General features: G+C 44.4%; 1 protein-coding gene across 4 annotated transcripts in view; it reads right to left on the minus strand.

Moving 5' to 3' along the window:
* The window catches only part of LOC143808128 (uncharacterized), a 1431070-nt gene that overhangs the window by 573398 nt on the left and 831750 nt on the right, over positions 1 to 25922 (minus strand). For all 4 annotated transcript variants that reach the window (XR_013221890.1, XR_013221891.1, XR_013221884.1 and 1 more), the window contains exon 5: positions 880 to 1050. The gene's annotated coding sequence lies outside the window, so the exon portion shown is untranslated. The remainder of the gene's footprint in view (positions 1 to 879; positions 1051 to 25922) is intronic.

Raw genomic sequence — 25922 nt, forward strand, 5'->3', positions numbered from 1 at the left:
ACTAGAAAGACTTTTCTTATGTGAGTAGGTCTCTCTGCTATGGGGAATACAGAAGTCAGAAAGGTGTGAGGTTGGTAATATAACAAGGGAGTGTACCTTCTGAGCCACAAGGCAATTCATGCCGGATCATTACGTGTGTTTTTCTCCACGTCAGATTATATCTTGTTTGTTGATTATTACTTTGACAATCATAGATAATTGTCCTGGGATTTTCCATATCTGTTAAGGGGCCTCACACAGTAGCATGACTAATTAATCAAGCGAGACAAACAGCACAGCACTCCGCAAGATCATAGCAAAGTTGCCAAGTGCACCTCAAAGGTTCGACATAGCAGAACACCTATTTTTAGGCTCTGATGACTATTATTTGTGAGCCGCTTCCAATGTAGACAGCATTTAATGCTGTTTACCACAACATGAAAACATAGCCAATTAATAATCTTAAGTATCAGCTCATGTAAACAGACTATGCCAGTTACTGCTGCTTAGCAGACAATGACATACTGTTACCAATTTGCTGGCAACAGAAAAAACTAAACACAAATAATCCTCTTGGTAATTTCTAACTGAAAACTATGTGGAAAAAAAACTGTGACCACACAGTTGACAAATGACAACAGTATGTTTGTCAAATTCTATTATTCATTTCTTTTTGGCACCCTTTCCTTAGACTAATTACCGATGAGTTGTCATAGCCTTGTGATTTCTTGTCAGTTCTGTTGACCTAATCTTGGCTTAGAAGAATTTAGGTTTTTTTTTCTCTTAAGGAAGAAAAAAAAAGACAAACATACTTGTCAATTTAGCCCACCCACATATGACTGAGCCAACAATTCCTTAGTGTGGTTCACCACACACCAGCTTCACCTGACTGCCTCTTACCTGGTGCGTGACCTTCAATTGAAAATTCCAACAATGTGCAACTTGTGTTTGGCAAATGAATTGTAAGTATGCCAGCTGCCAGATGTCTTCATTCTTATAACACCTTCAAGTCTGCTTCTGGCAGAGATCCACATACAAAGCAGGCTACAGGGTAATTACACTGTCCATGTGCTGCAGGAGGAAAAAAACACACAACTAAGCTAGGGTAAAAACAGAATGATATCAATAGACAGATGACAATGATAAACCAAAGGGTCCCTGGTAACAAAAGACAATAGTAAAATAAATAATAATAGAAAACAAGAAAGAAAATATTTTATTTTGTTATCTCACCACTTGATGGGAGATTTTTACAATGTATTATATTTGTGTAGATATCAGAATGCAGCCAAGAGATGTGATATCACTATCCTCAAAATATCACTACAGGTGTGTAAAAAAATGACTGCTTTGGTCATGTAATGTGATATCACTATGGACAATGGGTATTTGCATCACAATCAGCAGCCTCAGCCCATAAAAGCAGGAAGCAAGAATATTGGGCAAGTGTGTTAAACATTGTATTATTTTTAACATTTGGAAATGTTTTGGTGGGTTTGGTTTTGTTAGGCTTAGGGTTAGGCTTAGGGTATATTTACTTGTCGTTTTTAAAGCAGATACACTTCAAAATCCATTTTGAAAACCTACTTGTGTACATATCCTAAGATAGTGTGCAGACACACGCCACTGACAAGTCACAAATGGTCTTGCTTGATTGTCAATTTATTTCTTGATTTGCATGAAGAACAATCGACACACACAAAAAGTTAATCAAAACAGGCAAGTCATTTTCCAGTATAATATGTGATAAAATGAATGGGGTCATTCATAAGTACAACTCGTCTCTTAAGAATCAAGCCCTCATGTGCCTACGTGGACACAAAAATAAAAGGGGTGATTATTTTTGTGGGAGGTAACACTATCATTTTTTAATTTCTTACTGTTTATGTAGCTGAATGATATTTTTGGATTATTTAGCCATAATGTCTTTCTCATATTTTGCACTTTTATTTTTCAGGACATTGTCTCAGCCTATGGCAATATGATCATCTCTAAGCTGTTGGAAATTCGCCTTTCTGAAGTTTTGTGTCATTGTAACCCTTCTACTATACATCTTATTAACCCCTTCACCCCGAAGCCTGTTTTCACCTAACTGACACGGCCAATTTTTACAATTCTGACCACTGTCACTTTATGAGGTCATAACTCTGAAACGCTTCAACGGATCTTGGTGATTCTGAGATTGTTTTCTCGTGACATATTGTACTTTATGATAGTGGTAAAACTTCTTCGATATGACTTGCATTTATTTGTGAAAAAAACAGAAATTTGTCGAAAATTATGAAAATTTCGCAATTTTCAAATTTTTCGTTTTTATGCCCTTAAATTAGAGAGTTATATCACATAATATAGTTAATAAACAACATTTCCCACATGTCTGCTTTACATCAGCACAATTTTGGAAACATAATTTTTTTTTGTTAGGGAGTTATAAGGGTTAAAAGTTGACCAGCGATTTCTCATTTTTGCAACAAAATTTGCAAAACCATTTTTTTTACGGACCACCTCACACTTGAAGTGACTTTGAGGGGTCTATATGACAGAAAATGCCCAAAAGTGACACCATTCTAAAAACTGCACCCCTCAAGGTACTCAAAACCACATTAAAAAAGTTTATTAACCCTTCAGGTGCTTCACAGGAATTTTTGGAATGTTTAAAAAAAATTGAACATTTAACTTTTTTTTCACAAAATTTTTACTTCAGTTCCAATTTGTTTTATTTTACCAAGGGTAACAGGAGAAATTGGACCAAAAAAGTCGTTGTACAATTTGTCCTGAGTACGCCGATACCCCACATGTTGGGGTAAACCATTGATTGGGCACATGGCAGAGCTCGGAAGGGAAGGAGCGCCATTTGACTTTTCAATGCAAAATTGTCTGGAATTGAGATCGGAACCCATGTCGTGTTTGGAGAGCCCCTGACGTGCCTAAACAGTGGAAACCCCCACAAGTGACACCATTTTGGAAAGAAGACCCCCTAAGGAACTTATCTAGATGTGTGGTGAGCACTTTGAACCTCCAAGTGCTTCACAGAAGTTTATAATGTAGAGCCATAAAAAAAAATTAATATTAATTTTCACAAAAATGATCTTTTTGCCCCAAATTTTTTATTTTTCCAAGGGTAGCAGGATAAATTGGACCACAAAATTTGTTGTGCAATTTGTCCTGAGTACGCTGATACTTCATATGAGGATAAACCACTGTTTGGGCGCATGGCAGAGCTCGGAAGAGAAGGAGCGCCATTTGACTTTTCAATGCAAAATTGTCTGGAATTGAGATCGGAACCCATGTCGTGTTTGGAGAGCCCCTGACGTGCCTAAACAGTGGAAACCCCCACAAGTGACACCATTTTGGAAAGTAGAGCCTCTAAGGAACTAATCTAGATGTGTGGTGAGCACTTTGAACCTCCAAGTGCTTCCCAGAAGTTTATAATGTAGAGCCGTAAAAAAAAATTAATATTAATTTTCACAAAATATGATCTTTTTGCCCCAAATTTTTTATTTTCCCAAGGGTAGCAGGATAAATTGGACCCCAAAAGTTGTGCAATTTGTCCTGAGTACGCTGATACTTCATATATGGGGATAAACCACTGTTTGGGCGCATGGCAGAGCTCGGAAGGGAAGGAGCGCCATTTGACTTTTCAATGCAAAATTGGCTGGAATTGAGATCGGAACCCATGTCGTGTTTGGAGAGCCCCTGACGTGCCTAAACAGTGGAAACCCCCACAAGTGACACCATTTTGGAAAGAAGACCCCCTAAGGAACTTATCTAGATGTGTGGTGAGCACTTTGAACCCCCAATTGTTTCACTAAAGTTTAGAATGTAGCGCTATGAAAATTAAAAAATAATTTTTTCTTTCCACTAAATGAAGTTTTAGCCCGCAATTTTTTTCCCCCAAGGGTAACAGGAGAAATTGGACCACAAAAGTTATTGTCCAATTTGTTTTGAGTACGCTGGTACCCCATACATTGGGGGGAACCACTGTTTGGGCGCACGGCAGAACTCGGAAGGGAAGGAGCGCCGTTTGAAATGCAGACTTAGATGGATTGGTCTGCAGGTGTCATGTTGCATTTGCAGAGCCCCTGATGTACCTAAGCAGTAGAAACCCCCCACAAGTGACCCCATATTGGAAACTAGACCCCCCACGGAACTTATCTAGATGTGTTGTGAGAACTTTGAACCAACAAGTGTTTCACTACAGTTTATCACGCAGAGCCGTGAAAATAAAAAATATTTTTTTTTCCACAAAAAATAATATTTTAGCCCCCACGTTTTTATTTTCCCAAGGGTAACAGGAGAAATTGGACAACAAAAGTTGTTGTCCAATTTGTCCTGAGTACGCTGATACCCCATATGTGGGGGGGAACCACTGTTTGTGCGCACGGCAGAGCTCGGAAGGGAAGGAGCGCCGTTTGAAATGCAGACTTAGATGGATTGGTCTGCAGGTGTCTTGTTGCATTTGCAGAGCCCGTGATGTACCTAAACAGTAGAAACCCCCCACAAGTGACCCCATATTGGAAACTAGACCCCCCACGGAACTTATCTAGATGTGTTGTGAGAACTTTGAACCCCCAAGTGTTTCACTACAGTTTATAACGCAAAGCCGCGAAAATAAAAAATATATTTTTTTCCACGAAAATTATATTTTAGCCCCCACGTTTTTATTTTCCCAAGGGTAAGGCTGGTTTCACACTTGCGTTTTTATCTAAATGCGTTTTTTAAAAAACGCATGTGTGAAAAAACGCATGTAAACGCGGTAAAACGCATGCGTTTTTTAGACGCATGCGTTTTTATAGAAAAACACAAGAAAACGAGAAAAAAACCCTAACCCTACCCCTAACCCGAAATACGTGGCACTGAAATACATGGCACTGAAATACGTTTATATACGTATATACGTATATAAGTGCCACGATATTTCAGTGGCCACGTATATAAGTGCCACGTATATAAGTGCCACGTATATAAGTGCCACGTATATAAGTGCCACGTATATAAGTGCCACGATATTTCAGTGCCACGATATTTCAGTGCCACGTATTTCACGTAAATGCCACGATATTTCAGTGCCACGTATTTCACTGAAATATCGTGGCACTTAAATACGTGGCACTGAAATATCGTGGCACTGAAAGACGTGGCACTGAAATATCGTGGCACTGAAATACGTGGCACTGAAATATCGTGGCACTGAAAGACGTGGCACTGAAAGACGTGGCACTGAAAGACGTGGCACTGAAATATCGTGGCACTGAAATATCGTGGCACTGAAATATCGTGGCACTGAAATACGTGGCACTATGACTGTCAGAAAATGTTCATTAAACGGTTAGGGGTGAGTTTAGGGGTAGGGTTAGGGTTAGGGTTTGGATCCCTTTATCACCTTGATGGTGGTGGGTGACTTTTCAGTGTGTGTTCTGGTTTTTTCTATAAAAACGCATGCGTTTTTAACGCAAACAAACGCGTTGAGATCAGACGCCATGTCGCGTTTGGAGAGCTGTCATGATCTCTGCAGGCAGAGATCATAGCAAGCCTATAGAGGGACAAGCTCTCGGAAGATGGAACTATACTGACCATGAACTAAGCCTGCCGCGCAACTAGAAATAGCCAGGTAGCATTTCCTATTTATAGCTAGATGCCCAGCTCTGGCCTAAGACCTAAATAGCTAGCAGAGGGAAATATAAGACCTGGCTCACCTCTAGAGAAATATTCCAAAGAAGACAGTAGCCCCCCACATATAATGACGGTGAGTTCAGATGAAACAACAAACGCAGCAGGAAAATAGTCTTAGCAAATTTGAGGTCCGCTTACTAGATAGCAGAAGACAGATAGTATACTTTCATGGTCAGCAGAAAAACACTAACAAAACACCATCCAGAGATTACCTTAAACTCTGGCATTAACTCATAACGCCAGAGTAGCAATCCCTGATCAACGAGAGCTTTCCAGACACAGTAACAAAACTTCAGCTGTGAACTGGAACAAATAGGCAAAACAAAACATGGACAAAAGTCCAACTTATCTAGTAGTAGTCTAGAAGCAGGAACAAGCACTGAGAGGCATCAGATAACATTGTTGACCGGCAAGAAACCACCAGAGAAATGAGCTTAAATAGCGACACCCACTACTGATGGAACCAGGTGAAACAGGAAAGAGGATGACAAGTCCAATTCCACAAGCGGCCACCGGGGGAGCCCAGAATCCAAATTCACAACAGTACCCCCCCCTCAAGGAGGGGGCACCGAACCCTCACCAGATCCACCAGGGCGACCAGGATGAGCCCTATGGAAGGCACGAACAAGATCAGAAGCATGAACATCAGATGCATTGACCCAAGAATTATCCTCCTGGCCGTAACCCTTCCAGTTGACCAGATACTGGAGTCTCCGTCTGGAAACACGAGAGTCCAAAATTTTCTCCACAACGTACTCCAACTCACCCTCAACCAACACCGGAGCAGGAGGCTCAACTGAAGGTACAACAGGTACCTCATACCTGCGCAATAACGACCGATGAAAAACGTTATGAATGGAAAAGGACGCAGGGAGGTCCAAACGGAAAGAAACAGGATTAAGAATCTCCAATATTCTATAAGGGCCGATGAACCGAGGTTTAAACTTAGGAGAAGAGACCCTCATAGGGACAAAACGAGAAGACAACCACACCAAATCTCCAACACAAAGCCGAGAACCAACACGACGATGACGGTTGGCAAAACGCTGAGTCTTCTCCTGGGACAACTTCAAATTGTCCATAACCTGCCCCCAGATGTGATGCAATCTCTCCACCACCGCATCCACTCCAGGACAATCCGAGGATTCCACCTGACCGGAGGAAAATCGAGGGTGAAACCCCGAATTACAGAAAAACGGGGACACCAAGGTGGAAGAGCTGGCCCGATTATTGAGGGCGAACTCTGCCAATGGCAAAAAAGCAACCCAATCATCCTGGTCAGCAGAGACAAAACACCTCAGATATGTCTCCAGGGTCTGATTAGTCCGCTCGGTCTGGCCATTAGTCTGAGGGTGAAAAGCAGATGAAAAAGACAAATCTATGCCCATCCTAGCACAGAATGCCCGCCAAAATCTAGACACAAATTGGGTACCTCTGTCAGAAACAATATTCTCAGGAATACCGTGCAATCGTACAACATTCTGAAAAAACAGAGGAACCAACTCAGAAGAAGAAGGCAACTTGGGCAGAGGAACCAAATGGACCATTTTAGAGAAACGGTCACAGACCACCCAGATGACAGACATCTTCTGGGAAACAGGCAGATCTGAAATAAAATCCATCGAGATGTGTGTCCAAGGCCTCTTAGGAATAGGCAAGGGCAACAGCAGTCCGCTAGCCCGAGAACTACAAGACTTGGCCCGAGCACAAACGTCACATGACTGCACAAAGACTCGCACATCTCGTGACAGGGAAGGCCACCAGAAGGATCTTGCCACCAAATCCCTGGTACCAAAAATTCCGGGATGACCTGCCAATGCAGAAGAATGTACCTCAGAGATGACTCTGCTGGTCCAATCATCCGGAACAAACAGTCTATCACACTGCATACTTTCTGGCGTCTTTTCCATAGACACCGCCAGATGGTGCACCGGTTTGCGCTCCCGCAGACGCCTATCAATCTGAATAGCCATTGTCATGGACTCATTCAGACCTGCAGGCACAGGGAACCCCACCATAACATCCTTAACGGCATCAGAGAGACCTTCTCTGAAAGTTGCCGCCAAGGCGCACTCATTCCACTGAGTAAGCACAGACCATTTACGGAATTTTTGGCAGAAAACTTCAGCTTCGTCTTGCCCCTGAGATAGTGCCATCAAAGTTTTTTCTGCCTGAAGTTCCAAATGAGGTTCCTCATAAAGCAAGCCCAAGGCCAGAAAAAACGCATCCACATCGCGTAACGCAGGATCCCCTGCTGGCAATGAGAAGGCCCAATCTTGAGGGTCACCCCTGAGCAAGGAAATCACAATCCTAACCTGCTGAGCAGGGTCTCCAGCTGAACGAGACTTCAGGGACAAATAAAGCTTACAATTATTTCGGAAATTCTGGAAGCTAGCTCTATGCCCTGTGAAGAACTCCGGCAAAGGAATTCTCGGCTCAGATACCGGAGCATGTACCACAAAATCTTGTAAATTTTGTACTTTCGTGATGAGATTATTCAAACCCGCAGTTACACTCTGGAGATCCATTATTGTCAGGTGCACACAGAGCCATACAGAGATTAGGAGGAGAGAGAGAAAAAAGACTGCAGCAAGGCAGACTGGAGGGAAAAAAAAAAAAAAAAAAAAAAAAAAAATTCCAGCAGACTTCTTATAACTCTCCTTTCTCAACCTGGGTCTTTAACACTTTATTGGCCGGTCAAACTGTCATGATCTCTGCAGGCAGAGATCATAGCAAGCCTATAGAGGGACAAGCTCTCGGAAGATGGAACTATACTGACCATGAACTAAGCCTGCCGCGCAACTAGAAATAGCCAGGTAGCATTTCCTATTTATAGCTAGATGCCCAGCTCTGGCCTAAGACCTAAATAGCTAGCAGAGGGAAATATAAGACCTGGCTCACCTCTAGAGAAATATTCCAAAGAAGACAGTAGCCCCCCACATATAATGACGGTGAGTTCAGATGAAACAACAAACGCAGCAGGAAAATAGTCTTAGCAAATTTGAGGTCCGCTTACTAGATAGCAGAAGACAGATAGTATACTTTCATGGTCAGCAGAAAAACACTAACAAAACACCATCCAGAGATTACCTTAAACTCTGGCATTAACTCATAACGCCAGAGTAGCAATCCCTGATCAACGAGAGCTTTCCAGACACAGTAACAAAACTTCAGCTGTGAACTGGAACAAATAGGCAAAACAAAACATGGACAAAAGTCCAACTTATCTAGTAGTAGTCTAGAAGCAGGAACAAGCACTGAGAGGCATCAGATAACATTGTTGACCGGCAAGAAACCACCAGAGAAATGAGCTTAAATAGCGACACCCACTACTGATGGAACCAGGTGAAACAGGAAAGAGGATGACAAGTCCAATTCCACAAGCGGCCACCGGGGGAGCCCAGAATCCAAATTCACAACAGAGAGCCCCTGATGTGCCTAAACAGTGAAAACTCCCCAATTCTAACTGAAACCCCAACCCTAACCCCAGCCCTAACCCTAGCCCTAACCCTAGCCCTAACCCTAGTCCTAACCCTAGTGCTACTTTCACACTAGCGTTTTTTTGCATACGTCGCAATGCGTCGTTTTGGCGAAAAAACGCATCCTGCAAAGTCATCTGCAGGATGCGTTTTTTCCCCATAGACTAACATTAGCGACATATTGACACACGTCGCAAGCGTCGTGCGACGGTTGCGTCGTGTTGTGGCGGACCGCCGGCAGCAACAAACGTTACATGTAACTTTTTTTGTGCCGACGGTCCACCATTTCCGACCGCGCATGCACGGCTGGAACTCCGCCCCCACCTCCCCGCACCTCACAATGGGGCAGCGGATGCGTGGAAAAACAGCATCCGCTGCCCCCGTTGTGCGGCGCTTGCACAGTATGCGTCGGTATGTCGGGCCGACGCAGCGCGACGGCCCCGTACTGACGCTAGTGTGAAAGTAGCCTAACGGGAAAATGGAAATAAATATATTTTTTTAAATTGTATTATTTTTCCCTAACTAAGGGGTGATGAAGGGGGATTTGATTTACTTTTATAGCGGGTTTATTAGCGGATTTTTATGATTGGCAGCCGTCACACACTAAAAGACGCTTTTTATTGCAAAAAATAGTTTTTGCATCACCACATTTTGAGAGCTATAATTTTTCCAAATTTTGGTCCACAGAGTCATATGAGATCTTGTTTTTTGCAGGACGAGTTGACGTTTTTATTGGTACCATTTTCGGGTACATGACATTTTTTGATCGCTTTTTATTCGGATTTTTGGGAGGCGGAATGAACAAAAATCAGCAATTCCTGAAATTCTTTTAGGGGGGGCGTTTATACCGTTCTGCGTTTGGTAAAAAGGATAAAGCAGTTTTATTCTTCGGGTCAGTACGATTACAGCGATACCTCATTTATGTAATTTTTTTATGTTTTGGCGCTTTTACACAATAAAAACTATTTTATATAAAAAAATAATTGTTTTCGCTTTATTCTGAGAGCTATAACTTTTTTATTTTTCTGCTGATGATGCTGTATGGCGGCTTTTTTTTTGCGGGACAAGATGACGTTTTCAGTGGTACCATGCTTATTTATATCTGTCTTTTTGATCGCGTGTTATTCCACTTTTTGTTTGGCGGTATGAGAATAAAGCGTTGTTTTTTGCCTCGTTTTTTTTTTTTTTTTTTTACGGTGTTCACTGAAGGGGTTAACTAGTGATATAGTTTTATAGGTGGGGTCGTTACGGACGCGGCAATACCAAATATGTGTACTTTTATTGTGTGATTTTTTTTATTTAGATAAAGAAATGTATTTATGGGAATTTTTTTTTTTTTTCTTTATTTAGGAATTTTTTTTAATTTTTTTTTTACACATGTGGAAATTTTTTTTTTTAACTTTTTTACTTTGTCCCAGGGGGGGACATCACAGCACTCTGTCTGATCACCGATGTGACAGGCACGTTCCACAGGCTTGCCGGCGCCTGCTATGAGGATTCTCAGCAGACGCCGGCAAGCAGGGTCATCTCATGACCCGGAAGGAGTCCCGCGGCCATCTTGGATCCGGGGACTCCTTCCAGGTCACCGGAGCAGCGCGATCTCATCGCGTTGCTCCGGTGGGAGAGCGCAGGGAGCCCCCGTCCCTGCGCGATCCCCCTCTATGCCGCTGTCACTATTGACAGCGGCATCAGAGGGGTTATATGCCCGCGATCGGCGATAGCGCCGATCGTGGGCATTGCTGCGGGGTGTCAGCTGTCATATACAGCTGACACCCGCACCCGATCACCGCGGCGCTCAGCGCGAGACCGCGGTGATCGAGCCGCCGTACTAGTACTGCGGCTGTCAGTAATGCAGTGCCGGCAGCGCAGAACTAGTACGGCGCATGTCGGGAAGGGGTTAAAGGATACATGAAAATGTTTTATTTTGTGATCACTATTAGGCACGTGACCCCAACCCGTATATTTGACATTCTGCCCTGCCTACTTGTTAAAATTAGGTCTAGAAACCCCCCTCCCCCTTATCTCAGGCCCTGCATCTGTTTTGAGAGGTGATTGTCGGTTACACAAGAATGCAAAATTTAGGTCTATGAATTTTTTTTCAAAATCTAATGACTGATTGTTATGGTTTTTTCTGTCTTGCTTTCAAAAAACACTTCTATTTTTAACCATCATCTATGGATTTTGCACAAAGCGCACATGAAATTACGTACAAGCGAGATGAAGGAGGAAAAACTTTATTGTGGGCAAACATGTGTACAATATTATATTTAAAAATGTATTGAACATTCATTCTGCAACTTTATTGGAAATTAATTCTTGCAACTTTTCTCTTCAAAGCTTCTCTTGATACCTCTTCTCTTATAGAAAGCCTCTGGATCTTCTTTGTGAAGCATCCAGCAATAGTCTCTCATCACGTTCACGTCCTATCTACGGTGGTATTGTCATTCCATCTCCTTGATAGCCCCAAAATCTTTTAGAAATCTTTTTTCCTTGCTCTTTGCTAGCAGCACCAAGGTTTTCAGGAAAGTAGTCCAAATGGAAATGTAGCTTTAAATTTATCAGACAACCCAAAGCCAAAGCTTTGAAATGTTTCAGCATATTCTCCACAATGGACTTAAATTATGGGTCTTTGTTATTACCTAGAAACTTCTCAACTTCTTTAGGAGAATCCAAAGCCCTTTCTCAACAGCTTTCATTTGTGTTTCAAACACGTTATCCTTTATGATTTTCCAAATATCCAGACCTCAAAAATGCCTTTCTGCAGTTTTGCTTTGGATAGTCCCTAAAACTTGATACAGAGGTACTTAAAAGTCTGTCCTTCTTTCGGTAGAGCTTTTACAAACTGCTCCATCAGTCCAAGCTTAATGTGGAGTGGTGGCAGGAAAACTTTAGTGGGATCAGCTAAAATTTCCCCAACTATGTTCTTGAATCCCCATTGCAAAGATGTTCTCATTGGCCAACTTTTTTTGGCTCCAGTGATGAGTCCCATCCCGGCTGTCAAATTTACACAAAAATCATGTGTTTCGTATAACGTCCTTGCTGCCCAAGGAGCGACGAGAGAACTTTCAGATCACCACATATTGACCATCCTTGATTCTCATAGTTAAAACTTCTTGAGAATAAAGTCTAAATTCTCATAGCTTTTATTCAAGTGCACAAAATGTCCTGCAGGCGCTGAAGCATACTTGGTGCTGTTGTGCAGTAGCACAGCTTTCAGACTTCAATAAAAAGTCTCCAATTACTCACATTTTACTCAAAGATTAGTTTTTCCATCAGCCCAGGAGCATCATTGCAACACACTAGAGAACCGTCTTGAGAAAAGTATGAATTCCTTTTCTCCCTCCTGTACCATGAAAAACGGCTACCAGGATCTAGCAGTTACTTTTCCTTTAGTCTAGAGCCTAAAAGTTCTGCAGAATGTTTAGGAATGTCCAAGTCCCTGACTAAGTCACTTAATTCAAGGTGTAATAAAAGCTGTGGCTTGTTGGGACTAATGAAAAGTCTTCATCAGACTTTGTGTTCTGAACCTTCTGTATCAGGTGTTTCTTCAATTTTCTCTGAAGGTGAAGGAACAGGTATTCCTGGACCGTGAAGCACAGGTCGAGTCGCTGACGGGAGATTCTGGTATATAATTTCCTTCTAATTTTTAAGGTTCAATCCTTCCACAGCACATGTACAAAGTAACTGTCATCACTATGATTTTGCAGTTCCCTCCAGGTCATAGGCATGCGAAAACAAAAGCACTATTTCATTCCTTTAAACTAGTGTCATAGTTCTACACAAACAGAACATCCTACATATGGTGCCCATGACTTGTCCTGATCACCTGGTTTTATACCAAAGTAAGCATAATACTCTTTTCTAACGAAGTCCGTAATGTTCCTTTGTTGTTTCCTCACTACAAAACAACCACAAATGTAACAAAAGTTGGGTGATTTATAACACCCCCTTATAGCCACTTCAATCAGATTGTTAGAAACAGAAGCTTAATCCACCATAACTACTAAATATCAAAAGGGTGGTAAACGTATCACCAAACTCTTTTGAACTATGTCTAAAAGACAATCTGCCTTTGCTTCCCATAGCAACCAATCACAGTGCATCTTTCAGTTCTTATACTGCTGAGGTAAAATGAAAGCTGTGCTCTGATTTGTTGCTATGGACACCACCACACTGTTATGAAATCTGTTTTCACTGCCCATAACAACCAATCACAGCACAGCTTTCATTTCTTAAACTGCTGAGGTAAAATGAAAGATATGCTATGATTGGATGCTATGGGCACCACCACACTCTTTGGAATCTGGGTTCAGAAAATCTTCTCTGCCCACTGCAGCCAATTGCAGCACAACATCCACTAACCCCTTCCCGACCTGTGACACAGCATATGCGTCATGAAAGTCGGTGCCAATCCAACCTGTGACGCATATGCTGTGTCACAGAATGATCGCATCCCTGCAGATTGGGTGAAAGGGTTAACTCCAATTTCACCCGACATGCAGGGACAGGGGGAGTGGTACTTCAGCCCAGGGGGGGTAGCTTCGCCCCCCCCATGGCTACGATCGCTCTGATTGGCTGTTGAAAGTGAAACAGCCAATCAGAGCAATCTGCAATATTTCACCTACGACTGACGGCGGCGATCTGCAGCCGCCATCAGTGTTCCCTACCCCTCCGTCCTGTCCTAAGCGCCTTCCTCTCCCCTCCGCCCTTCCCCCATCCTCCCCTCTGCCCCCCGCTGTCCGATCGCACCCCCCCATACTTACCTAGTCCTGGTATCCCTCCCGGTGTCCTCGGTCTTCTGGCATGGGCGCTGCCATCTTGGAAAATGGCGGGTGCATGCGCAGTGCGCCTGCCGAATCTGCCAGCTGGCAGATTCGTTCCCTGTACATTTCGATCGCTGTGATAGGTTCTATCACAGCGATCAAAATAAAAAAAATAGTAAATAAACCCCCCCTTTATCACCCCAATAGGTAGGGACAATAATAAAATACAGAAAATATATTTATTTTTGTTTTTCTGTTAGGGTTAGGGGTAGGGGTAGGGTTAGGGGTAGGGTTAGGGTCGCACTTAGGGTTAGGGTTGCACTTAGGGTTAGGGTTGCACTTAGGGATAGGGTTGCACTTAGGGTTGCACTTAGGGATAGGGTTCACTTAGGGATAGGGTTGCACTTGGGGATAGGGTTGCACTTAGGGTTGCACTTAGGGATAGGGTTGCACTTAGGGATAGGGTTGCACTTAGGGATAGGGTTGCACTTAGGGTTGCACTTAGGGTTAGGGTTGCACTTAGGGTTAGGGTTGCACTTAGGGCTAGGGTTGCACTTAGGGCTAGGGTTGCACTTAGGGTTGCACTTAGGGTTAGGGTTGCACTTAGGGATAGGGTTGCACTTAGGGTTAGGGTTGCACTAAGGGTTAGGGTTGCACTTAGGGCTAGGGTTGCACTTAGGGCTAGGGCTAGAATTAGGGTTAGGGTTAGAATTAGGGTTAGGGTTAGAATTAGGGTTACAATTAGGGTTAGGGTTAGAATTAGGGCTAGGGTTGGAATTAGGGTTAGAATAAGGCTATGTGCACACAGTGCGGATTTGGCTGCGGATCCGCAGTGGATTGGTCACTGCGGATTTGTAGCAGTTTTCCATCACGTTTACATTACCACGTAAACCTATGGAAAACCAAATCCGCTGTGCCCATGGTGCGGAAAATACAGCACGGAAACGCTGCGTTGTATTTTCTGCAGCATGTCAATTCTTTGTGTGGATTCCGCAGCATTTTACACCTGCTCCATAATAGGAATCCGCAGGTGAAATCCACACAAAAAACACTGGAAATCCACGGTAAATCCGCAGGTAAAGCGCAGTGCGTTTTACCTGCAGATTTTTCTAGAACGGTGCGGAAAAATCCGCACACAAATCCGCAACGTGGGCACATAGCCTTAGGGTTAGGTTTGGAATTAGAGTTAGGGTTGGAATTAGGGTTAAGACTAGGGTTAGGGGTGTGTTGGGGTGAGGGTTGGGATTAGGGTTAGGGGTGTGTTGGGGTTAGTGTTGGAGTTAGAATTGAGGGGTTTCCACTGTTTAGGCACATCAGGGGGTCTCCAAACGTGACATGACGCCACCATTGATTCCAGCCAATCTTGCGTTGAAAAAGTCAAATGGTGCTCTCTCCCTTCCGAGCCTCGACGTGTGCCCAAACAGTGGTTTACCCCCACATATGGGGTATGAGCGTACTCAGGAGAAACTGGACAACAAATTTTGGGGTCCAATTTCTCCTGTAACCCTTGGGAAAATAAAAAATTGCGGGCTAAAAATTATTTTTGAGGAAAGAAAAATGATTTTTTATTTTCATGGCTCTACGTTATAAACTTCTGTGAAGCACTTGGGGGTTCAAAGTGCTCACCACACATCTAGATAAGTTCGTTTGGGGTCTAGTTTCCAAAATGGGGTCACTTGTGGGGGGTTTCTACTGTTTAGGCACATCAGGGGCTCTGCAAATGCAACGTGATGCCCGCAGAGCATTCCATCAAAGTCTGCATTTCAAAACGTCACTACTTCACTTCCGAGCCCCGGCATGTGCCCAAACAGTGGTTTACCCCCACATATGGGGTATCAGCATACTCAGGAGAAACTGGACAACAACTTTTGGGGTCAAATTTCTCCTGTTACCCTTGGAAAAATAAAAAATTCTGGGCTTAAAAATTATTTTTGAGGAAAGAAAACGTATTTATTATTTTCACGACTCTGCGTTATAAACTTCTGTGAAGCACTTGGGGGTTCAAAGTGCTCACCACACATCTAGATAAGTTCCTTTGTGGTCTAGTTTCCAAAATGGGGTCACTTGTGTGGGGTTTCTACTGTTTAGGCACATCAGGGGCTCTGCAAACGCAACCTGATGCCCGCAGAGCATTCCATCAAAGTCTGCATTTCAAAACATCACTACTAGTGTTGAGCGATACCGTCCGATACTTGAAAGTATCGGTATCGGAAAGTATCGGCCGATACCGGCAAAATATCGGATCTAATCCGATACCGATACCCGATACCAATACAAGTCAATGGGACTCAAGTATCGGACGGTATCCCTGATGGTTCCCAGGGTCTGAAGGAGAGGAAACTCTCCTTCAGGCCCTGGGATCCATATTAATGTGTAAAAGAAAGAATTAAAATAAAAAATATTGCTATACTCACCTCTCCGACGCAGCCTGGACCTCACCGAGGGAACCGGCAGCGTTCTTTGCTTAAAATGCGCGCGTTTACTTCCTTCCGTGACGTCACGGCTTGTGATTGGTCGCGTGCCGCCCATGTGGCCGCGACGCGACCAATCACAGCAAGCCGTGACGTAATTTTCAGGTCCTGAATGCCTAATTCTAGGCATTCAGGATTTTAAAATTACGTTCCGGCTTGTGATTGGTCGCGTCGCGGTCACATGGGCGACGCGACCAATCACAAGCCGTGACGTCACGGGAGGCAGGAAACGCGCGCATTTTAAAATTACGTCACGGCTTGTGATTGGTTTCGTGCCGCCCATGTGACCGCGACGCGACCAATCACAGCAAGCCGTGACGTAATTTCAGGTCCTGAATGCCTAATTCATAATTCAGGACCTGAAAATTACGTCACGGCTTGCTGTGATTGGTCGCGTCGCGGCCACATGGGCGGCACGCGACCAATCACAAGCCGTGACGTCACGGAAGGAAGTAAACGCGCACATTTTAAGCAAAGAACGCTGCCGGTTCCCTCGGTGAGGTCCAGGCTGCGTCGGAGAGGTGAGTATAGCAATATTTTTTATTTTAATTCTTTCTTTTACACATTAATGTTGTTTCGATACCGATACCCAATACCACAAAAGTATCGGATCTCGGTATCGGAATTCCATACCCGCAAGTATCGGCCGATACCCGATACTTGCGGTATCGGAATGCTCAACACTAATCACTACTTCACTTCCGAGCCACGGCATGTGCCCAAACAGTGGATTACCCCCACATATGGGGTATCAGCGTGCTCAGGAGAAACTGGACAACAATGTTTGGGGTCAAATTTCTCCTGTTACCCTTGGGAAAATAAAAAATTCTGGGCTAAAAAATCATTTTCAAGGAAAGAAAAATTATTTTTTATTTTCATGGCTCTGCGTTATAAACTTCTGTGAAGCACTTTGGGGTTCAAAGTGCTCACCACACATCTAGATTAGTTCCTTGGGAGGTCTAATTTCCAAAATGGGGTCACTTGTGGGGGAGCTCCAATGTTTAGACACACAGGGGCTCTCCAAACGCGACATGGTGTCTGCTAATGATTGGAGCTAATTTTCCATTCAAAAAGCCAAATGGCGTGCCTTCCCTTTCGAGCCCTGCCGTGCGCCCAAACAGTGGTTTACCCCCACATATGGGGTATCAGCATACTCAGGACAAACTTGTCAACAACATTTGAGGTCCAATTTCTCCTGTTACCCTTGGGAAAATAAAAAATTCCGGGCTAAAAAATCATTTTTAAGGAAAGAAAAATCATTTTTTATTTTCATGGCTCTGCGTTATAAACTTCTGTGAAGCACTTGGGGGTTTAAAGTGCTCACTATGCATCTAGATAAGTTCATTGGGGGTCTAGTTTCCAAAATAGGGTCACATGTGGGGGAGCTCCAATGTTTAGGCACACAGGGGCTCTCCAAAAGTGACATGGTGTCCGCTAACGATGGAGATAATTTTTCATTCAAAAAGTCAAATGGCGCTCCTTCCCTTCCAAGCCTTACCATGTGCCCAAACAGTAGTTTACCCCCACATATGAGGTATCGGTGTACTCAGGAGAAATTTTCCAACAAATTTTAGGATCCATTTTATCCTGTTGCCCATGAGAAAATGAAAAAATTGAGGCTAAAATAATTTTTTTGTGAAAAAAAGTACTTTTTCATTTTTACAGATCAATTTGTGAAGCACCTGTGGGTTTAAAGTGCTCACTATGCATCTAGATAAGTTCCTTGGGGCATCTAGTTTCCAAATCCAAACCAAATCCGCAGTGCACATGCTGCTGAAAAAAGTACGCGGAAATGCAGCGTTGTTTTTTCCGCAGCAAGTTAATTCTTTGTGCGGATCTGCAGCATTTCTCTACCCATTGACTTGCATTGAGTCGGGCACATCCGCAGCAAAACCGCAGATGTAAAAAAGATCTGCGGTTTAGCTGTGGGTGAAAATGCTGCAGATCGGGAGGGGGAAGTGAGTGGGCGGAGTGTACGCGGAGTGTGGGCAGAGACTGCATGTCTGTGTGTGCGGGCGGGGTCTGTGCAGGCCTGTTGGGGTCTGTGCGGGCCTGCCAGGGGTCTGTGTGGGCTGCCAGGGGTCTGTGTGGGCCTGCCGGGGGTCTGTGCAGGCCACTCAGGGGTCTGTGAGGGCCTGCCAGCGGTCTGTGCCAGCTGCCGGGGGTCTGTGCCAGCTGCCGGGGGTCTGTGCGGGCCTGCCGGGGGTCTGTGCGGGCCTCTCAGGGGTCTGTGCGGGCCTGCCAGGGGTCTGTGCCAGCTGCCAGGGGTCTGTGCGGGCCTGCCGGGGGTCTATGTGGGCCTGCCGGGGGTCAGTGCGGGCCTCTCGGGGGTCTGTGCTGGTGTGTGCAGGTATCATCCAATGAAACTACAAGTCCCATCGGGCTATGCCTGCTACAATGACAGTGATTGACACATTAGCCAATGATGGGACAGTAGTAGTCCCATCATCCGGCTAATGTGTTGAGTGTAAAAACAAAAAAACACAAACATGCAACATATAACATATAGCAGAACATACAACATATAACAGAACATACAACATATAACATACAACATATAACAGAACATATAACATACAACATATAACTGTCAGGGAGAGACTAGGTGAGCGAGAGCTAATAACCCGGGCCCCTGCAGTTTCCCTCAGACTAGGGAAATCCTGACTGACCCTCTACCTGGAGTTTACACTGAAGGTGTGCATGTCCAGGCCTCGAACCTCACCCTGTCTCCTGAGCTCAGCCCTAGGCTGAAACCTCCGCCCACCACCCAGTGAAGATGTTATTCCCCAATACCCACAGTTAGCACAGACAAGGATAAAGGAAAATATACACCACGCCGCAGTCACTCAGGAATACACTATAAATGTGCAGGGCAAAATAAATACAAATATAGGAAGGAGTAAATAAGACAAAGGAAAATACACCACCAGCAACGAATCTCCAACCACCAGCTCTCCTCACCAGACCGAGATAACAACGCACAAGACAGAAGCTATAATCGGCGACGCCCAAAGATCAGGAGAACTATTTAAAGGCAGTGGGCATGGCCCAGCTTCCAATCCAAGGATTAGGTAAATTAACCCCGGAACAGCTAGATAAAATCTAGCAGACGCCAAAAATCCAGCTCACCATATCGACATTCCCAAGAGCTCGGAGCATGGAACCGCTGTGTCAGGGCGTGAACGAACAGGAAAAGGCTAAGCACCCTTAATCATGATTAAGGGTGCTTAGCCACCAGAAACGCGTTGATCTTGGTTTTTAATTGTGTGCTGATGTTTTATCCTTACACGATATTTTTGGAAGTGAAATAAAGTTATGGATTTTTCACTGCATCGTTGAGCTGGATCTTTTTCCTTTTCCTAGCCTTTAAAATTCCCTATTCCACTAAGGGGAATTGATGTTACACCATTGGCTACGAATAAACCTCAGTACTGGACACAAGTGACCATGTGCATGACTCCTGTTCATCAGGAGGTGATTCGCTTTCTTGTATTGCATAATTTGCATGATGTTGTCGTGTTGGGCCTGCCATGGTTGCAGACTCATAATCCAGTCCTGGATTGGAAAGCAATGTCTGTGTCAAGTTGGGGTTGTCAGGGAATTCATGGCGACGCTCCTGTGGTGTCAATTGCTTCATCCACTCCTTCTGAGGTCCCTGCGTTTTTGTCAGATTACCAGGATGTATCTGATGAGCCCAAACTCAGTTCTCTACCTCCTCATAGGGATTGTGATTGTGCTATAAATTTGATTCCTGGTAGTAAGTTTCCTAAGGGACGACTTTTCAATTTGTCAGTGCCGGAGCATGCTGCTATGCGGAGTTATACAAAGGAGTCTTTGGAGAAAGGACTTATTCGCCCCTCCTCCTCCCCTCTTGGTGCGGGGTTCTTTTTTGTGGCTAAGAAGGATGGTTCCTTGAGACCTTGTATTGATTATCGCCTTCTAAACAAAATCACAGTCAAATTTCAGTATCCTTTGCCATTGTTATCTGATCTGTTTGCTCGCATTAGGGGGTCTAGTTGGTTCACTAAGATAGATCTTCGTGGTGCGTATAACCTTGTGCGTATTAAGCAGGGTGATGAATGGAAAACTGCATTTAATATGCCCGAAGGCCATTTTGAGTACTTGGTGATGCCTTTTGGACTGTCTAACGCTCCTTCTGTCTTTCAGTCCTTTATGCACGACATCTTCCGCGAATATCTGGATAAATTTATGATTGTGTATCTGGATGATATTCTGTTTTTTTCAGATGATTGGGAGTCCCATGTTAAGCAGGTCAGGATGGTGTTTCAGGTCCTGCGTGCCAATGCTTTATTTGTGAAGGGCTCAAAATGTCTTTTTGGAGTCCAGAAGGTCTCTTTTTTTGGGGTTTCATTTTTTCTCCTTCTGCTATTGAGATGGACCCAGTCAAGGTTCAGGCTATTCATGACTGGACTCAGCCTACATCTGTTAAGAGTCTTCAGAAGTTCTTGGGTTTTGCTAATTTTTACTGTCGCTTCATCGCTAATTTTTCTGGTGTTGTTAAGCCATTGACGGATTTGACCAAGAAGGGTTCTGATGTTACTAATTGGTCTCCTGCGGCTGTGGAGGCCTTTCGGGAGCTGAAGCGCCGGTTTTCTTCGGCTCCGGTCTTATGTCAGCCAGACGTCTCCCTTCCTTTCCAGGTCGAGGTTGATGCTTCTGAGATTGGAGCGGGGGCTGTTTTGTCGCAGAGAAACTCTGATGGCTCTGTGATGAAGCCATGTGCTTTCTTTTCAAGAAAGTTTTCGCCTGCCGAGCGGAATTATGATGTTGGTAATCGGGAGTTGTTGGCTATGAAGTGGGCATTTGAGGAGTGGCGACATTGGCTCGAGGGAGCTAAGCATCGTGTGGTGGTCTTGACTGATCACAAGAATTTGATTTATCTCGAGTCGGCCAAGCGGCTGAATCCTAGACAGGCTCGTTGGTCGCTGTTTTTCTCTCGTTTTGATTTCGTGGTCTCATACCTGCCTGGTTCGAAGAATGTGAAGGCTGATGCTCTTTCTAGGAGTTTTGTGCCTGACTCTCCTGGTGATTCAGAGCCAGCTGGCATCCTCAGAGAAGGGGTGATTTTGTCTGCCATCTCCCCAGATTTGCGACGAGTGCTGCAGGAGTTTCAGGCTGATAGAACTGACCGTTGTCCACCGGAGAGACTGTTTGTCCCGGATAGATGGACCAGCAAAGTTATTTCCGAGGTTCATTCTTCGGTGTTGGCAGGCCATCCTGGGATTTTTGGTACCAGAGATTTGGTGGCTAGGTCCTTCTGGTGGCCTTCCTTGTCGCGGGATGTGCGCTCCTTTGTGCAGTCTTGTGGAATTTGTGCTCGGGCTAAGCCTTGCTGTTCTCGTGCCAGTGGCTTGTTGTTGCCTTTGCCTGTCCCGAAGAGGCCTTGGACGCACATTTCCATGGATTTTATTTCAGATCTCCCTGTCTCTCAGAGAATGTCTGTCATTTGGGTGGTGTGTGATCGTTTTTCTAAAATGGTCCATTTGGTGCCCTTGCCTAAGTTGCCTTCCTCCTCCGAGTTGGTTCCTCTGTTTTTTCAAAATGTGGTTCGTTTGCACGGGATCCCTGAAAATATTGTTTCCAACAGAGGATCCCAGTTTGTGTCTAGATTTTGGCGGACCTTTTGTGCTAAGATGGGCATTAATTTGTCTTTTTCGTCGGCCTTCCATCCTCAGACAAATGGCCAAACCAAGCGCACTAATCAGACTTTGGAAACCTATTTAAGATGTTTTGTTTCTGCTGATCAGGACGACTGGGAGACTTTTTTGCCATTGGCCGAGTTTGCCCTTAATAATCGGGCTAGTTCTGCTACTTTGGTTTCGCCTTTTTTTTGTAATTCAGGGTTTCATCCTCGTTTTTCCTCGGGTCAGGTGGAGCCTTCTGACTGTCCTGGAGTGGATGTTGTGGTGGTTAGGTTGCATCAGATTTGGAATCATATGGTGGACAATTTGAAGCTGTCACAAGAGAAGGCTCAGCGCTTTGCCAACCGCCGTCGCTGTGTGGGTCCCCGACTTCGCGTTGGGGATTTGGTGTGGTTGTCTTCTCGCTTTGTTCCTATGAAGGTCTCCTGTCCTAAGTTTAAGCCTCGGTTTATCGGTCCTTATAAGATTTTGGAAGTCCTTAACCCTGTGTCATTTCGTTCGGACCTCCTGGCATCGTTTGCTATTCATAATGTGTTCCATCGGTCGTTGTTGCGGAGGTATGTGGTGCCTGTGGTTCCTTCGGTTGAGCCTCCTGCCCCTGTGCTGGTTGAGGGAGAATTGGAATACGTGGTGGAGAAGATCTTGGATTCTCGTATTTCTAGATGGAGGCTTCAGTATTTGGTTAAGTGGAAAGGCTATGGTCAGGAGGATAATTCCTGGGTTGTCACCTCTGATGTTCATGCGGCCGATTTGGTTCGTGCCTTCCATGTGGCTCACCCTGATCACCCTGGGGGTTTTGATGAGGGTCCGGTGACCCCTCCTCAAGGGGGGGGTACTGTTGTGAACTCCGTTTTCAGGCTCCCTCTTGTGGTCACAGATGGTATTGTGTGACTTTGGTTTTTTGGCTCCCCCTGGTGGTTTGGTTTATTATCCTGCGGGTCTGGCTGGATCAGCTGCCTCGTTATTCACCAGGGAGGCTCCTATTTAGCTCTGCTTCACTTCCACTTGCTGCCGGCTGTCAATGTATTCAGTGCTATTCTGATTACTCCTGATTATCTCGTTTTCTGCCTCTTCAGGATAAGCTAAGTTCTGTTTGAATATTTTTTGCTCATCTGCCTGCAATATGATTTCTGTGTATGATTTCTGTGTATGATGAGTCTAGTCCAGCTTGCTAATATGTGATTTATTTTTGCTGCTAAGCTCTGGGGTACGGAGTTGCTTCCCCCGCACCGTTAGTTGGTGCGGGGGCTCGACCAATCTCTGCGTGGATATTTTGAATAGGGTTTTTTTTTATTGACCGCACAGTTCCCTTCCTATTTTCTGCTATCTAGTATTAGTGGGCCTCATTTGCTAAATCTGATTTCATCTCTGCGTTTGTGCTTTCCCCTTAACTCACAGTTAATATTTGTGGGGGGCTATTCTATATCTTTGGGGTCATTCCACTGAGGCAAGAGAGGACTTTCTTTCCCTCCAGGAATAGTCAGTTTCTCAGGCCGTGAAGAGACGTCTAGGATTTTTAGGTAACGTTCCACGGCTGCCTATAGTTGTTTGCGGATAGGATCAGGTTGCGGTCAATCTAGTTACCACTTCCCCAGAGCTAGTAGTCTGTTCAGTTACTTAGCTAGTCCGACCTGCGATCCTTGCCACTAGGATCATAACAGGATGGGTACTGGATCTTCCCGAGGTTCTCCCCCTGGAAAACACCTGGACAGAGCATCCACCTTAGTGTTTTTAGACCCCGGACTGTAAGTGACCACAAAATTGAACCGTGTGAAAAACAATGCCCAGCGAGCCTGCCTGGGGGACAGACGCTTGGCAGACTCCAAATACAGCAGATTCTTATGATCGGTAATAACAGCCTCCAAGAAGTGTCGCCATTCCTCAAAGGCCAACTTAATTGCCAACAACTCCCTGTTGCCGATATCGTAGTTACGTTCGGCGGACGACAGTTTCTTGGAGAATTAGGCGCACGGACGTAAACCACTCAAAGATGAGCCTTGAGATAGTACTGCCCCCACACCTACCTCAGACGCATCGACTTCCACAACAAAAGGTTTTGATACGTCTGGCTGCACAAGAATGGGGGCTGAAACAAAACTGTTCTTAAGAAATTCAAATGCGCGCACAGCAGCCTCAGGCCAAACTGAGAAATTGGTACCCTTTTTAGTCATGTCAGTTAGCGGTTTAGCAATGATGGAAAAATCCTTGATAAATTTCCTATAGTAGTTAGAAAACCCAAGGAACCGCTGAAGTGCTTTCAGGTTATCAGGACGTTCCCAACGCAGCACCGCCTGCACCTTAGCGGCGTCCATTTTAAAACCAGAAGCAGACACAATATAACCCAAGAAAGGCAACTCTTGAACAGAAAATACACATTTTTCAAGTTTAGCATACAGCTTATTCTCTCTGAGAAGCTGTAACACCTGCCTGACATGATCTAAATGAGTATCACGGTCGCAAGAATATATGAGAATGTCATCTAGGTACACGATAACGAATTTCCCCAAAACATGCGAGAATACATCATTGATGAAATGTTGGAACACTGCAGGTGCGTTAGTCAACCCAAACGGCATCACCAAATTTTCAAAATGACCCTCAGGGGTATTAAAAGCCGTCTTCCACTCATCACCTTGACGGACTCTTATGAGGTTGTCCGCCCCCCTGAGGTCAAGCTTGGTAAACCACTTAGCACCTGCCACCTGGTTGAACAAATCTGGTATCAGAGGCATAGGGTATGGATCACGAACCGTAATCTGGTTCAACTCCCTGAAATCCAAACACGGGCGTAATCCGCCATCTTTCTTCTTCACGAAGAAGAACCCTGCTGCCACCAGCGAGGATGACGGCCTGATGTGCCCTTTGCTCAAGCTTTCAGCAATGTAATCTGTTGTGAATTTGGATTCTGGGCTCCCCCGGTGGCTACTGGTGGAATTGAACTTGTGACATCATCTTCCCTGTTCACCTGTTCTGATTAGATCTGGGTGTCGCTATATAACCTGGCTTCTCTGTTAGATGCTTGCCGGTCAACAATGTTATCAGAAGCCTCTCTGTGCTTGTTCCTGCTCCCAGACATCTACTAGATAAGTTGGACATTCGTCCATGTTTTGTTTTTGTATTTTGGTTCCAGTTCACAGCTGCAGTTTCGTTACTGTGTCTGGAAAGCTCTTGTTGATCAGGAATTGCCACTCTGGTATTATGAGTTAATGCCAGAGTCCTAAAGTAATTTCTGGATGTGTTTTGTTAGGGTTTTCTACTGACCATGAAAGTATGCTTTCTGTCTTCTGCTATCTAGAAAGCGGACCTCAAATTTGCTAAAACTATTTTCCTGCTGCGTTTGTTGTTTCATCTCATATCACCGCCAATATATGTGGGGGGCTTCTGTCTCCTTTTTGGGCATTTCTCTAGAGGTGAGTCAGGTCTTATATTTCCCTCTGCTAGCATTATTTAGTTCTCCGGCCGGCGCTGGGCATATAGGGATAAAAAGTAGGACATGCTACCTGGCTACTTCTAGATGATGCGGTAGGTTTAGTTCATGGTCAGTATAGTTACATCTTCCAAGAGCTTGTTCCTATTGAGGCTTATGCTAGTTCTCTGGCCATGGAGATCATGACAGTTTGACCGGCCCACTAAAGGGTTAAAATCCTTGGCTGAGAAAGGAGAGAAATAAGAAGTCTGCTGAGAATTTTTTTTTTTTTTTCTCTAGTTGTGAGTGTGCTCTTAATTGGATCACTTGCCAGTCTGTCTATGCTGCAGTCTTTCTTTTTTTTCTCTCTCCTTCTAATCTTTGAATGGCTCTATGTTCACCTGTCTATAATGGATCTACAGAGTGTAACTGCAGGTTTGAATAATCTCGCCACGAAAGTACAAAGTTTGCAAGATTTTGTTGTTCAT

This window comes from Ranitomeya variabilis, chromosome 2 (genome assembly GCF_051348905.1).
Source record: "Ranitomeya variabilis isolate aRanVar5 chromosome 2, aRanVar5.hap1, whole genome shotgun sequence".
NCBI classification, from domain to species: domain Eukaryota; kingdom Metazoa; phylum Chordata; class Amphibia; order Anura; family Dendrobatidae; genus Ranitomeya; species Ranitomeya variabilis.